The 14,928-nt window shown below is 40.8% G+C and overlaps 1 long non-coding RNA gene across 1 annotated transcript in view; it reads left to right on the top strand.

Moving 5' to 3' along the window:
* LOC131970233 (uncharacterized) overlaps nucleotides 1-14,928 on the top strand; it is a 63,222-nt gene that overhangs the window by 23,407 nt on the left and 24,887 nt on the right. The window lies entirely within an intron of this gene.

Below are 14,928 nucleotides of genomic sequence, written 5' to 3'. Positions count from 1 at the left end.
TCTCCCTCTTTCTCTCAATTGTTCTTCTTCCAGACAACTTACTCACTGCATTACTTCATCCCTTTCCCCCTATGTCTCTGTCTCCTTAGTCTCTGTCTCTTTATTCTGTATCTTATAAACAGTGTAAAACTGTAAAACTATGTAATTTAACCCTAGATACAACTTCTTACAGTCATTTTCTGTCATCTAAGATATTATATTCCAGATCTGGAAACAGCCATTTTCCTCTTGAAGTTCATTGGGTTCATTGCGTCATGTTACTCCATTTGCTCCTCGGCTGCCATCTCTATTTATTTTACCGCCTTCAGTGGAAAACGTGCTCTCTTGTCTACGGGCCTGTTTCACACACACTTCCTCTCAGCTTCCTCTCTCTACTGAGCCGTTAAAAAACACTAACTGTGCTGCTCTATATGTGCCCCGGCAGAAGGTGCAGTATACTGTGGCGACTATAGCAACTTATGAGTTATAGCCCTGCAAGAGAGCCTAGAGCTGGAACACACTCAAAGGAAGGGGGGGGAGTCTTCCGTTGGTGGTGTACGAGAGGAGGTGACACTGCACTGTGTGTGTGTGTGTGTGTGTGGGTGTGTGTGTGTGTGTGTCTAGGTACAGAGTGTAACGTTACCCTGTGGACCCCATGTGTCTGTCCTCCAGTTTCCCATGCCCTATAAGACAGCGCTGATTGATTTGAGAAAGTTAATGAGCAGGTGAAAACATTTCCTCCTACCTCAGCTCAGATGTAAACTTTAATTCTTTCCAAGAAAAAGTGCAATTACAGTTTTAGGAGAGAGTTAGGAGAGTCATCCACACCTCCTACCAACGTTCTCTTTAAGTCCTTTGAAAAAAGTTAGGGTCAAGTCTCAGTTCTTCAGAGGGTCACAATCCTTCAGAAGTCACCCCTCAAGTCTTTGAGACACTACTTCCAAGTCACTAAGCAAGTTTTTCTGGTCTTGAAACTCCTTTACTAACTCAGCAGATATTCGTTGAACTAACTTTATGCAATATTTAACATTTCAACTACATTTTACAACCCCTATTCGTGACAAAATATATAGTTTTTTTATTCATATGTATTATTATAGTTTATTGTAAATATACACAATATACAATTTGTTGCCTGCAACATGTTCCAAAAATTTGGGAAAGGGGCATTTTTACTTTTAACAACACTCAGTAATTGAAGTAAGTGTTGAAGTCTTGAAAGTGGCATTTTTCCCCCATTCTTGCTTCATATATGACTTCAGTGTCTCAATAGTCACAGATTTGAGTTGTTGTATTTTGTGCTTCATAAAGCGCCACACATTATCAGTGGTTGACAGGTCTGGACTGCAGGCGGGCCGGTCTAGTAACTGCACTCTTTTCCTTTGAAGCATTGCTGTTGTAACACGTGCAGAATTCAGCTTGGCATGACTTGCTGAAATAATCATAGCATATATTGCTACAAAAACCTGTATATACCTTTCAGCATTAATGGTGCCGTCACAGATGTGCAGGTACTCATGGTGCCATGGGTATTTAACACCACCATACCATCAAAGATGCTGTCTGTTTAACTTTGTTTGTAACAATCTGGATGGTTCTTTTCCTCTTTAGCCCAGAGGACACAGTCCATGATTTAGCAATCTGAAAGGTTGACTCGTCAGACCAAAGCACACTTTTCCACTCAGATGAGCTTTGGCCCAGAGACATCGTGGTTTCACTTAGCAAGGCAGTCTGAACTTGCATTTATAAATGCAGCGACAAACTTTGTTTACCATTAACATTTCTTTGTAATGTTGCTGAGCCCCATGTTCTAATGTCCTTTTTTCAATCTGATCAGTTTTTAAGGCAATGCAGCCTGAAGGATCAGGAGAATTCTATGGATTCTTACCCCAACCCTTGTTACATCCTTTCTCACCTGTACTGTGTGCAGAGTGCTGCAGTTTGAATGACACACACACACACAGAGAGAGAGAGAGAGAGAGAGAGAGAGAGAGAGAGAAAGAGAGAGAGAGAGAGAGAGAGCTCATATTCACGTAAAATCTGTCAATGTGGCACCTTCTCCTTACACCGTTGTGTGGAGTTATAGGGTTAGGGTTATTGACTGTGTGACTTTTTAATAGACTTTTGTATGGGTTTATGTTTATACTGAGTTTAAGGTGAGCAATTTTAATTCCAGGTAATTTAATCTCCTATTTGTGCATATCTATGTTATTACAGTGAAGTTTATGATTATTTGAGCGTTTTAAGGAAAAATAAAGTAAAACAGGAAGATGGGAGTGTGGCTGATGTAACTGGGTGGTAAAGCAGAAAGAAGAGTACTGAAACCAACAACTGAACATCACCTGACTCTCCTCTCCTCTCCTCTCTTACTGTTCTTCATGCCATTACCAAGCAGGACTGGAATGGACTACACCGGACACAGCAGACAGCATATAAAGGAGGAGGGGGGGGGGGGGGGGGGAGAAAAACACTTTGTGGCAAAAAGTCGACAGAGTAATGAAAATACAAAATTGATAATCATCACGCTGTGGACGTTCGATACCACACTAAAAAAACAAAGAAAAAAAAACTTTGTTGCTCCGGAAAAATGAATGACATGCACACATACAAAGACAGGGAGAGGGAGAAAGTGGCGGACAAAAGGTGAGCACGGTTTGCCGATCTTACCCCTTTCATTCATCCATCCCTCCCTTTATCACCCCCTTCCACCTTCCCCTCTGTCCGCTCTGTCATTCTCTCTGTCCCCTCTGTGCTCTTGCCTTTGTCTGGGTCTGGCCAGTCTGGCGGACCCAGACAAAAGAATGCTGCCTGTCATGGAGAAAGAGCAAAGGTCTTGGCTCTCTGGAGGGGAGGTGGGTGGTGGAGGGGTGGCCGGGTGTCAGGGTTGGAAAGGCATTGTCAAAGCTGTGGCTATCCATTGTCGTTTCTGGGCTCGCTTCTGATCCGATGTCTACCTCGCCCATCTCTTCTGTCTCTCATTTCCTTCTCTGTCCTCCTTTTCCCCGGGCCTCTGTCCTTTTCCCGGAACGAGGGATGGGAATGTAGAATAAGGGAAATGCGACAGATGTCTGGCATGAAGCTGTTTGCCCATTTAGCGGCATGGCTGCTTCGAGCTCAGCGGTGTTCCGCACCGTCTGCTCCTCCTCTCGTGGCGCTGGCTGTTAATACCCCAGAGGAGGTGCTGATACCTCTAGTGAGTGTGCAAACTTTGGGACAGTTCAGCGTTGTTGCCCTGGTCCCTTTTTATAGACATGCTGAGAGATAAGAGTGTGTTTCTTTGTTTTTGGTTGATGTAACTTTGTGTCGTTATGTGAAAGTACAATATCAAGATACTTATGTTACTTCATACTTCTACTACATTTCAATTGTTTTTTCTTCATCACTGCATTCATTTCACAGCTATAGTTTTAATAGTTAGGTTTTAGTCTTTACTAATATATTATTATAAAATACAATACATTGTTCCAGATTAAACTACTGGTGTGGCTTGTGAAACGGGAAAAATTAGTGTTTTGTTTTAGGGCCTTCAAAGCTAAAATTATCCTATGTTATAGAATTATTATTATAGGTTATAGAAAATAACTTTTCCTTCCTGTCCCTTGAAACCTCTCATGACCCCATAGATTTTTCTTATGACCCTCTTCAGGGACTAAACTGCCTAATTGTATATAAAGTAGTTTAAACTAGCCCCATCATATTTTAACACATGCTTATATATCAGTTTTCTGCATCTTGAATTATTTTACTTTTGATACTTAGGTTAAGTACACTTTGTTGCTTCTTTACTTTTACTTCAGTAGGGTTTTGAATTTTGGACTTTTCTGTTTTGTTTCTCATTGACAATGTTTATACAATGTATAATTATATATAGTGATGTTTATTCTTTAAGAAAGTCATTCATCTTTTGAGTACTTTTGCAGAGGCAGTGCACAATCCACACAGAAAATGTATATTTTCATTCCATCTCAAAAATTCTCTACACAAGCCACAATTTAGGTAGTGAATTTATTTCACCCTCTAAAATAAGTATTGGCCTTTGTCTCAGTCTCAAAAAGCACATAATGGTTGGGTCCTAGTTATGTTTACTTAAGTAAATAATCAGAAAAAAACCCTCTGTGTATGTAAAACACAGACAATTTGACTTCTGATGTATTTATGTAACTGTGCACTCCCTTTCTCTGGGGCTTTCAGCAGCCAGAGTTTAGATAATTCATTAATAAGATAATCTACCTGCTGCACATCATATGTTTTGTAATTACAGCTGCATTTATTTTAAAGAAGCCTTAAAAATAAATCAGTATGTCATATTTCTGCAGTTTCCAGAGCATATTGCGGATGACATGACTGTGGTGTTAATCCGCAGCAGATAGCGGCCCTGTGATCTTTTAAAAATATACTCGCGGTGCCTTTACTTTGACAAGGTTACAGTAACATGACTTCCTGCTGTCAGCGTGCATTTGTGCAATAGTCCCTCAGATGAAAAGTTTGGGGAAATCTTGGTCAAATGTCAGTCAGTCTGTTGTCAAACGACAGTCAGCTCAGAGGCAAAAGTTCACGCCGTGACTCAGCCTCTGTGTGATTTGACTGGAGGCTGCAAACCAGAGGAGACAACTGATGTCAAACTGAAGTTGATCTGCTCTCTGTTTGAATGATTAGTTGAATATTGAAGCTGAAGCTGTTACTATACATTGATGTCATTCAGAAATAAACTCCCTGCTGTGTCAGGATTAGGATATAAATCATGGAACAGAGGCAACATCTTTCAGATCTTAACACAGAGATTCTCACATCCCTAAACTTTAGTCTGGCGCTTCTGCATATTTTGCTGTTTTGCGACGAGTGTTGCTATGCAGCAGTCTGGGGACAAATTGATTATTCAGTCCGGAGCCCAGACAGCCAATTGTCTCCTGCACTGCTTTGATTTGCTGAAATGTCATTCTGACTGATGCCAGCGGTGATAATTTCCTCAATGGCACAGTAAACACTAAATATTTACAGAGTGTGAATAGTCAGCGTCTAAATCTGATTCAGATGGTAATATTTGCATTAAAGTGTCCTGGAAAATAAATGGCCAGCACATAGTGGCAGACAAATAGAAAAATCTTTTCTTTGTTTGGTTTCTGTAGCTTTAAAGTGACAGAGTCCAATGAAAGTGTTTTCAAGAGCCACATAATTTGTTTTCTGTTTTGTTACAGATGAAACCCTCTGACATTATAACCCTTTGGAGTTTTGGGCTGTTTCGTCAATTTGAATCCTTATCATTCTTCCACTTAATAAATGTTTACCATGTCATGTTGGTATCATTTCTTTCAGCACAACCTCACCTATATGACCGAATGGTTATTTTTCACTTTGACTTACTGGATAAACATTTTGAACCCAAACGAAACAAAGAACAACATAAAGTCAGATTAAGAATTTTAGATGATTATTATAAATAAAACATATAAATATGAAGTATTTATAAGTAAAATGAGGAGAGCATCTAGTTCTATATCTTACACTACATTTATTTGACCTTATATCTGGTTTTACTTGGTCTATCATCATCAAACAAAAACTGACATGGAGTTTAAAGCCAGAACTTTAGAGGGAAGCTGACGGCAGGAAACACGCTGCTGAAGTTTTTACGTCGTGACATCATGAATTAGTAATGCGCCGCCGCTTTCGGGGACTCCGGAGGGATAATCTGCACTTTTAGAACAAAGGAGTTATTGCATATTTCAAATATAAAATCTTCTTTTTCCTTCAGTGTTATAGGTTATATGGTATGAATACTTAAGACCCCATGAAGTGGTTTCATGGAGCAGTGTCTGTGTGCAGTGACTGGCTGGGCTGTAGTTTCTCCTTTGTACCAGCAGATGGGGAAAGGAAACATCCTAATGGGAATAATGAAAGTATGAACAGCAGCATGGTGGGAGATGAATGCAGGGCTCGTTTTCTCCGCTGTGATGGCTCGCCGCTTTGCTGCAGTTTGATTAGACAAAACTTTGTTCGTATGGTTGATTTCAAAATTGCGGATATTTGAACATTTAAAAGTACATAAGTTCCTTTGATTTTTCTGTTTTTATAATTAAACTGCTGTTGCAGGTTACTCACTAATGCTATTCAGGAAGAAAAAAAATAAAATAAAAAAAAGATATACTTTGTGGTCAGCTGTTAAATACATTTTCTTATCAAATTTTTTTTGTGTACATTTTCATAATATATACTTTTGCATTTTGGATTTTTAAAAGTAAAAACATTTCAATAAAGCAAGGTTTTTTCTTTTTTAACATCTGTTTCTCTTTATTTCAAGTAAATACAATAATAGTCAAGTAAAGTCTTTAAAACTTACTAATATGAATTATAATTAAAGATTATCTTATTTATAAAAAAATCAATTTAAATTAAATTCAAATTACAGCAATCAGAAAAAGAAAAAAGTATTGACTTTAATACCTTTTCACAAAGGTCTGCATGTTATTTAAATCACAATATTGTAATTTCCATATATTTACTATTTACCACTTATTGTTCTTAGTAAGGTTTGAAAAGTAATTATTCTTTCATTGAAATATTGCATTAATTCTCTGGTTCTACTCAGGAGAATTTCTGATCTTTTTTCCCTTATTTTAGACCACAAGAACCCAAATGACCTCCACAAAAAGATTTAGGATTTATTTATCCCCTCCTCCATGTTTTCAAGTTTTGAAATTGCATACATTATTAATACAGGATGAATCAAACTTGTGAAGGGAAATACTTAAAAAATGTTTTATTGAAATGCCGGTGTCGCTGTGGGTTGATGAAGTTTAAGGTTGATTTAAATAGCGTCGGAGAGACGAGGGGCTGGGGGGGGGGGGGTCAAGTTACTCCGGTGTTTTAGAAACGCACTATACAGCTACAGGATAAGCAACACACACACACACACACACACACACACTCACTCTGGCTCATACGCTCTCTCCCTGAAAGGAGTGTTTCTGCGGGAGATGATTTCCTTCCCTCTCCTGTCGTCCCCCTTGCGCCCCCCCTCTTCCCGCGGCCCCCGCCCCCTCCTCTCTGCTACACAGTGTAAACACAGTGTTCCAGAGGAATGTTGGACTCCTTGACCTCCACTGCAGTTCACTCGGTTCAGCCTGGCCGCGCTGTGCTCCAGCATCAGCAGCAGCAGCAGCAGCCCCCGCCCCCCCCACCCCATCTCCCCCTCACCTCCCTTTCCAGAGCCCCTTCACTCCGCTCTCTCCATTTTTCCCCGCCTTGCCTCGCTCCTTCTCCTTGTCTCGCCTCTCCTCCTCTTCTTCCTCCTCCTTTTTTTTCTTACCCCTTTTTTCTTTCCTCTCCTTGTCCCTCACCAACGCCACCCCCCCCCCCCCCCCCCTCCCCCCAACCTCTCTTTTCCTTCCCCTTGTTCTCTCCTTTCTCCCCTTCTCTACCTCGCAGACATTTCATAGCATAGCAGTGGATTGTGTCTCTTTTCTATCTCCTTCTTTCTGTCTGGTTCAGTTCACTGACATGATTGGCACATCAGATTCTAAAGTGACAGAAAACCTGCAGCAGCAGTGAAATCACTAGAGACCATCTGGGAAATTGTGGTAGATGCAGTAACTGCTGTATATTCTGCATGCAAACATAATAAATTCACTCAAATACACACACCTTGCTGAGACGCCATTGTGTGCAAAGCCTCACACATGCACAGCCCAACCCGCCCCCCTCACCTCAGCCCATAGCGGACTGCAGTTCCTAGAAACAGGATACCGAGAGCCAGAGGCTTTAGTGTCTCTGCGCCACAAGGTGTCTGAGGGAACAGAAAGAAAGAGGTTTACAAGTGCATCCGGCCACTCGTCCGAATCATTACTGAGGTGACAAGATGGCCAGAGCAGACATGTGCTGCTTGCAGTTTCCCCTGACTGTGCCGTTTCCAACGTGCCGAGGTTCAGTGGGTTTAATTGCTGCAGGATAGAGCAGATTATAAATACATGCAGCCGGTCATCGCAGGTCCTGCTGAATGAGAATGTCTGGGGGAATCAGAGACTGTTTGTATATTTGTAATAGATGCTGCTAGTGCTGCAGGGGCTACACAGGGGCAGCCGCGTCCCAGCCAGAAAACCAGCCAGTCAGTCTGTCTGTCTGTCCGTCTGTCTGTCGGGCTGCCAGCTAACCTGACCAGTGGGGTCAGCACCAAGCCAGCAGAGAAGCACAGATAGCATGAATATAGATAGATCACAGGAGAGAGCATTCATGTGTGTGCGTGAGTGTGTGTGTGTGTGTGTGTGTGTGTGTTTGGAGGGGGGGGGGGCTCTTTCAGGTCATGGCGGGCCATTTTTAGCATGCAAACCAAATCTGCTCTCACTCAAAAGTGTTACTGCAAATACATGCATTTACATTTCAATGGACTCTCTCTCTCTCTCTCTCTCTCTCTCTCTCTCTCTCTCTCTCTCTCTCTCATACACACACACACACACACACACACACACACACACAATTCTGTGTAGGGTAACTTCTTCTGTCATTGTAATGTTGCCATATCATATATTTTATTATTGGTAGTATTATTAGTATTGCTTATTAGAGGTTTTCTGTGTATTTTAGCAGTAACTTGGAACTCTCAGATGAATTCAGTGGAGCAAACACACAATATTTACCTCTAAAATGAAAAAAGGTATTTAGATTTACTCAAGTAAAGCAAAATTACAGTACTTGAGTAAATGTACTTTTCCGCCATATCAAAGACACCACAGAACTGCCGGATTTATTCACCTCACCAAACTCTAACAAAGGAAAGCAGAACATAAAAGTTCTGTGAGATGTCAAAAAGAGATCTCTCCAGTTGCAATTATCCAGGCTCTTCCCTGAAATATATAAGAACTGAGAAAGTATGTTTGTCTAAGAGAGGAGGAGATTTCATGAAGTAGCTTATTAACCCTCGTGGGTTCACGGAAGCATCGGCGCATTACTTCTTCATGACATCACAACGTAAAAACGAAGCAGTGTGTTTCCTGCCGTCAGCTTCACTCTAAAGTTCTGGCTTGAAACTCCATGCCAGTTTTAATTTGATGATGATAGGCCAAGTAAAACCAGAGATAAGGTCAAATGTATTAAGTATAAAAATATAGAACTAGATGTTCTCCTCATTTTACCTCTTATATGTTATATTTGAAACCTGTGTTCACATTATCATTGTGTTGTTGTATCTTTTGGGTTCAAAATGTTGATCCAGAAAGTCAAAGTGTAAAAAAAATATTATCAAGTAATATATATGAGGTTGTGCTGAAAGCAATTATACCAACATGACATGGTAAACATTTTTAAGAGGCAGAATGAAAAGTATTTAAAAACTCAGAAAATATCCCAAAGGGAGACATTGTGTTGGGGAGTGAGTTGTAGTTGTAGTTAACCACCTGAATTAACAGATTATAGTCAACAATAGAGCTTCACAATAAAGATAACTGGGGTAGAAACTGCAAAGAATACACAACATATTAACAGTCAGTAACAAATAGTGTCAGCAGTGTTTCCAGTGTCTTGGTTGTAAAGTTTTTGTGCTGCTTTTTTGACCCAAATTGGGTCAGTTTTGACACAGTGACTTAAGATATGGAAGAATTCTGATAATTCTGAAAATTACTAAAACTAATAGACACAACTAAGCATCAAATAGGTCATAATATATCATGCTTTGTATGTACTAGTCATTTACAGTGTATATCATTTATATACTTTTGTATCCAGTAAAAGTAAATATGGTATTTTGTAAATATTTTTTAAAGAATAATGATAGTAGCGTTTTGCATATATGTTTTATAGAAAATTACAAAACCTGAAGGGGCAAAAATGCAGTATTGAATACAAGAAGATTTTTTTCTATCTGCACTCAAACAGCAGCCTACACATAAACACACTTCCGTTAGTATTTCTTAGTCAAAAACATCATTTTTTTCTGTCACTGTGATTGAAAAGAATAAAAAAAAAAATGAACATGAATCAAAGTTATTGAGTCAGTGTTGTTGGACTTCCCCCATCCTCTTCCTCATAATCATGTGCAGCATCAGCCTGACTTAATTCTCTCTCGTGATCTTCTCTCCATTAAAATGAACCTTTACTGGATCTTTTTCCTATCTCTCTGTCTGTTCGACCGGCGGCGCTTCCTTCCTGTCTTCTCCTCACTGATTTGAGGTCATTCTCGTGTTCGCCCTGGCTGCTTCGATTTACTTACATAAACCATAGACGTGCAATCAACCAGTTGATATATATATATATATACATGTGTGTGTAATTATGTATTAATTTTCTTTAGATCGTGATCCTCGTATTGTAGCTGCGTGCATGAGAGCATCGTCAATTACTCAGGTGGCGTAATTGTTGCGCACAGATAATGAAAACGATGCTGGTGGAGGAACATGTGGTTGCTTGCTCATTATGCTGACAGGAAAGAGGAACTTGGCTGACCTCTGCTGGGCTCTGACAGGCAGTGTTGCAGATTTTGAGCACGCTTAATGATTACATCCAGGACGTATATGTATTCTCATGACTTTCCCTGGCTTCTATTCACCGTACAGTGGCTTTGGGGATCATTAGAGAGTCCTGCTGTATCCTGCTGAGCATCAGTTTTACAGCGGCAACTCTAGAGTCATTTTTGTGATAAAACAGCAAAATATTCTCACCTTACAAACCCCCAGGTAAATGCAAAAAAAAATAAATCTGTCTTTGCACGTTTGCTAATTGGGATTTTGCATGAGGAGCCCCTTAATGGTTAACAAGAAAGAAGATGTGAATCTGAACTGTAAGACTTTACTGAAGAGGGAAAAGAAGAATGATGGAGGAAGAGCAAGCAACAGAGTGAGTGAGTGAGTGAGCAAGAGAGGGGGGGAGGAGGGGGGGGAGCAGATGGCTGGAAATATAGCCTGCTAAATTATTCATCTAGGCTGGAGTCTGGAGATAGATAGATGGATAGGAGCTGGCATGGACACTTTTATTAGGATTCCAAGAGCTGTGAGGAGAGTGGTTCAAAACACGGTGATTGCCTTTTGAGACTAAGAAAAGTAATTGCATCAGGTTTGGGAACAGCTATTTGCTGGATGAATTAAATCTCCCGTATGAAATGAGTCTGCAGAATAAGGACAGATACGTGCATATGGTGAACTTGTGAAGCACGAAAATAAGTTTCAGCCAGTCAGAGATGTGATTGTTTCAGCTGCAGTCATTTATTTCCAAAAGCAAATGGAGGTAGAGTGCAACAATTAGGGAGAAAAAATTGAGAAAAATCTTGGATCGTCTTTAACTTTGACCAATGTCGTCCCAGCTGCCCTCAACAGTTTGGGTTTCAGAACTAAGTTATCTCAACAGTGAGGGAGAATAAAAATGAAAAATAGCTAAAACGGAGGAACAACCGGTTCGTAAAATGAGATTTGTGGTCGGCATCTGTGGAGGACGCCTGCTGCACCTTGACTGGGTCTCAAGTCTCTGAATAAGCGGAGGAAAGTTCTAGTTTTTAGACATGCATCCTACACATGTATCTTAAATATTTTCACTGAAAAGCTTTATTTGCCCCCAGATAGGTGTTGTTTGCTTTTATATCCCTCTCAGTTCAACATATAGACTCAGTAAACACGCTCTCCCCACGTTCTATTTTTTTGTTTTAGCTTTGCGTATCATGTGCTTCATATATGACTCTCCCAGATTCATAGACACACACTGACACAGATGCACACACACTCCTGAGTCGAGGGCTGCGGGGAAATAGAGCAGAGAGGAAGCTACGTGCCTTCGCCAAGCAAGGGCTGTCTGGTGTCATGGCAACCGGTGCAGATTACCCCACCCTCCATCAGTCAGAGAGGAGAGGAGAGAGGCACGGGAACACACATGTACACACACACACACACACACACAAACACACACTAACACACACACACACACACACACACACACACACACACACACACACACACACACACACACACACACACACACACGCACAAACACACACACATACACACACACACACACACATGAATGTACGGAGACACATGAAATTGTTACACAACAACCAAAATTACCTTATAGTGGGGTTTTAAATGATTTGACATTCTGAATAATCGGTTTAAATGTGGTGCATTATAATTTTCTGCATTTGCGATATTGTCTCAACAGTAAACACAAAACACACACACGAGAGGTAGAAAAGGAAGGAAGCGAGGAGGAAAAATGAGGAGGGAGGGAACTTGAAAGGCGAGCGATGATGAGAGTGGTGCAGGGAGAGGTTGAGATGTGTAGAGGGGCCATAAACATATAGTAGAGCTAAATACGTCTGGGGGATATACTGTTATTAAAAGCAGTAAGGTTATCCAACAAGCAGCTTTACTGTGGGGGTGGACAGTTTGCAACGTGCTAACGCCTTTCACGCCGCCAGAGTCCTATTGAAGGGAAATTAGCGGGAGATATTATACTCTTAAGTGTGTATGTGTAGGTTAGTGCTGCAGCCGGAGAGGAGAGGAGAGGAGAGGAGAAAAGAGGAGAGGAGAGGAGAGGAGAGGAGAGGAGAGGAGAGGAGAGGAGAGGAGAGGAGAGGAGAGGAGAGGAGAGATGCTGGGCAGGAGAAGAGCAGAGGCAATGATACATGCCCGAGCTGACAGCATAGAGGGGGAAGGGGTGGGGGGGGGGGTCGGGGGGAGAGAAGATAATATTAGAGTCTGCATGAGGGTATAACAGGGTAGTTGGAGATTTTTGTTGCAAAAAAAAGCATGAAAGATAGGGTGTGGAGGAGATAAATGGCATGAGGAGAGGGGAAAAAAGAGATGGAGGAGAGGGAGGGGGAGAGAGGAAGGAGGCAGAGACAGAAAAAGAAGGAGGAGGGGGAGGGAGTTGAGGCCATTTGAGGATATTGCCTCCTAAATTGACTGCGGCACAGCCATCGTCCACAGTTACATCATAGCTGAGCTCAAACTCAGGATGAACCCCTCTCTGTCTCTCTCTCTCTCTCTCTGCCTCTTTGTTTCCACCAACCTTAAAGCGATTTTAAAGCCAACTTTTGACCGTATGGCAATTAAGCAGAGTAGACTGAGCGTGTGCAATGGGATGCATCGTATTTTAACGCGATACTCGGGACGAGATCCGACCGAAAACCCAGAGCAGCCGTTTTTCTTGTCGGCTTCCTTTGTCTTCGTGCTGCAGTCATCACTGGTAGCAGCAGCATGGTTGTAATCAGCCTCATTAAGGCTTGTGTACACATTATAAACAAGGCATCACAGTCATTTCAAAGGCTGTGTCCTCCACAGAGGAGCCGTCTGTGATTAGAAATCAATTTGCATCTCGCCGTGACCATGGAGCACTGATTTATCAACCATCACACTTAAATGAAATATCCACACAGTGTCAGCAGGCCTTCCAAAAAAAGTTGAGAATAAACAATATCTGTTTGTTTACAACCTTTATCAATGCAGTGAAATCTGACTAAATGCCCGGCTCTTTTTCCAGCATCGTCCTGCTTCACAGTCTGCAGCAGCTCTGCAGGAGCCATCAGAAGTTCAGAAGCCTGCTGAAGGGCACCTTGACGTGTCAGTGTAGGGAATGGTACTAATTTACTTTACTTTCCCATACCTGTAGATACATTGGGCATTTGAAGCAACCTCAATCCACTTGGCTAGACGTTAAACCTTCCAATAATTCCACATGAAACGTTATTTTCCATTAAAGGATGGCTCACTTTTCTTTTAAGGGATGTTTATTGTCATTGTACAACACAGGGTTGCACACACAAATGCAGTTTTAGTCATTTTATGCTACACAAGAAGACCAAAAAAACAACACCAAAAAACAGTAGTGGATTTCTGCAGTGGACAAAAACTGGAATCAGAATTGAAGGTTCATCATTCAGAAGTGATGGACATTATCTGAAAGTTGGGAACCTTCATAAATCTGTTCAAATATATAGTTAAACTGTAAAAGGACTTTGAACATTATGATGGGAGTATATACAAGCCATTCCTGATGAGATGGTGCAGCAGTTACTGTTTGTTAAATGGATTTAAATATAACCATTTTTTTCACTCAAGAAAAAAAAAAAAAAGTCAAAAATCCCTCCAAAATGCCATCAAGGAACACGGTAGACAAATCTATGATGCATCTATGATTTTGTATCAAAAACTTTTAACATTTGAAGATTTCTGCAAGACTTATGGGAACCCTGTTATTGTCCATATATATGAAAGCCATCCATTCTCTGAATGCTCTAGAATGTGGTTGTAAAGTTTCATGAGGCTGTGATTATCCACGAGGTCACAGCAGGTCACTTTATATAGTGAGGTCATGTTTCAAGCAATGCTGTCACTACAGTTAAACGGCTACTGTGGGGACTAACATCATCACACATGAGAACGATTGGGCTTATCCAATTATGAAGAGTCTCAGCTTTCCAGTAATACCCAATTTATGCAATTCTAAAACCCCAGTATGCAGAAATATTCAAATACAATAGAAAATAACACAAACTGTAAAGGGAAGACTAGTAAGTTCATACTGTAGAACCTATTTTTATTCAGATATCTTGAGGTCAGAGGTTAAGGGCTCTTTTTGGAAACTGTCAGTGTCATTTTTTTGACATGGTTGGATTCCCTAGATTCCTTAGTTTTATATCTTATATCTTCACTGTAGCGTTAACTACAGCCTTTGAAAGCAAGGATCCTAAAGGGTTAAACTAGGTGTGGTAACAATTTCATCATTATTTCACAAAAACAGAAATTTCTTGGCTAGTTGCGAAAAAATGTTTTTTTCTTTTTTTTTTGCAGTTTTGCAATTTATGAAATTCCAAGTTTGTTTAGGGCCCCCAGTATCCAGTCTTTGTGCCTCCTTTTGTCATAGGTAGTTACAAAGAAGAAAAGACATCTGATTCAAACAAAAACAGCAGAGAACGTCTCACTGTGGCTTTGCTTTTAATACGTTAAAAGGTCACCAGGGCTGGTCTTATCTTGT

The sequence above is a fragment of the Centropristis striata genome, chromosome 4 (genome assembly GCF_030273125.1).
Source record: "Centropristis striata isolate RG_2023a ecotype Rhode Island chromosome 4, C.striata_1.0, whole genome shotgun sequence".
In the NCBI taxonomy this organism is placed as follows: domain Eukaryota; kingdom Metazoa; phylum Chordata; class Actinopteri; order Perciformes; family Serranidae; genus Centropristis; species Centropristis striata.
This window is presented reverse-complemented; position numbering and strand designations above follow the sequence as displayed.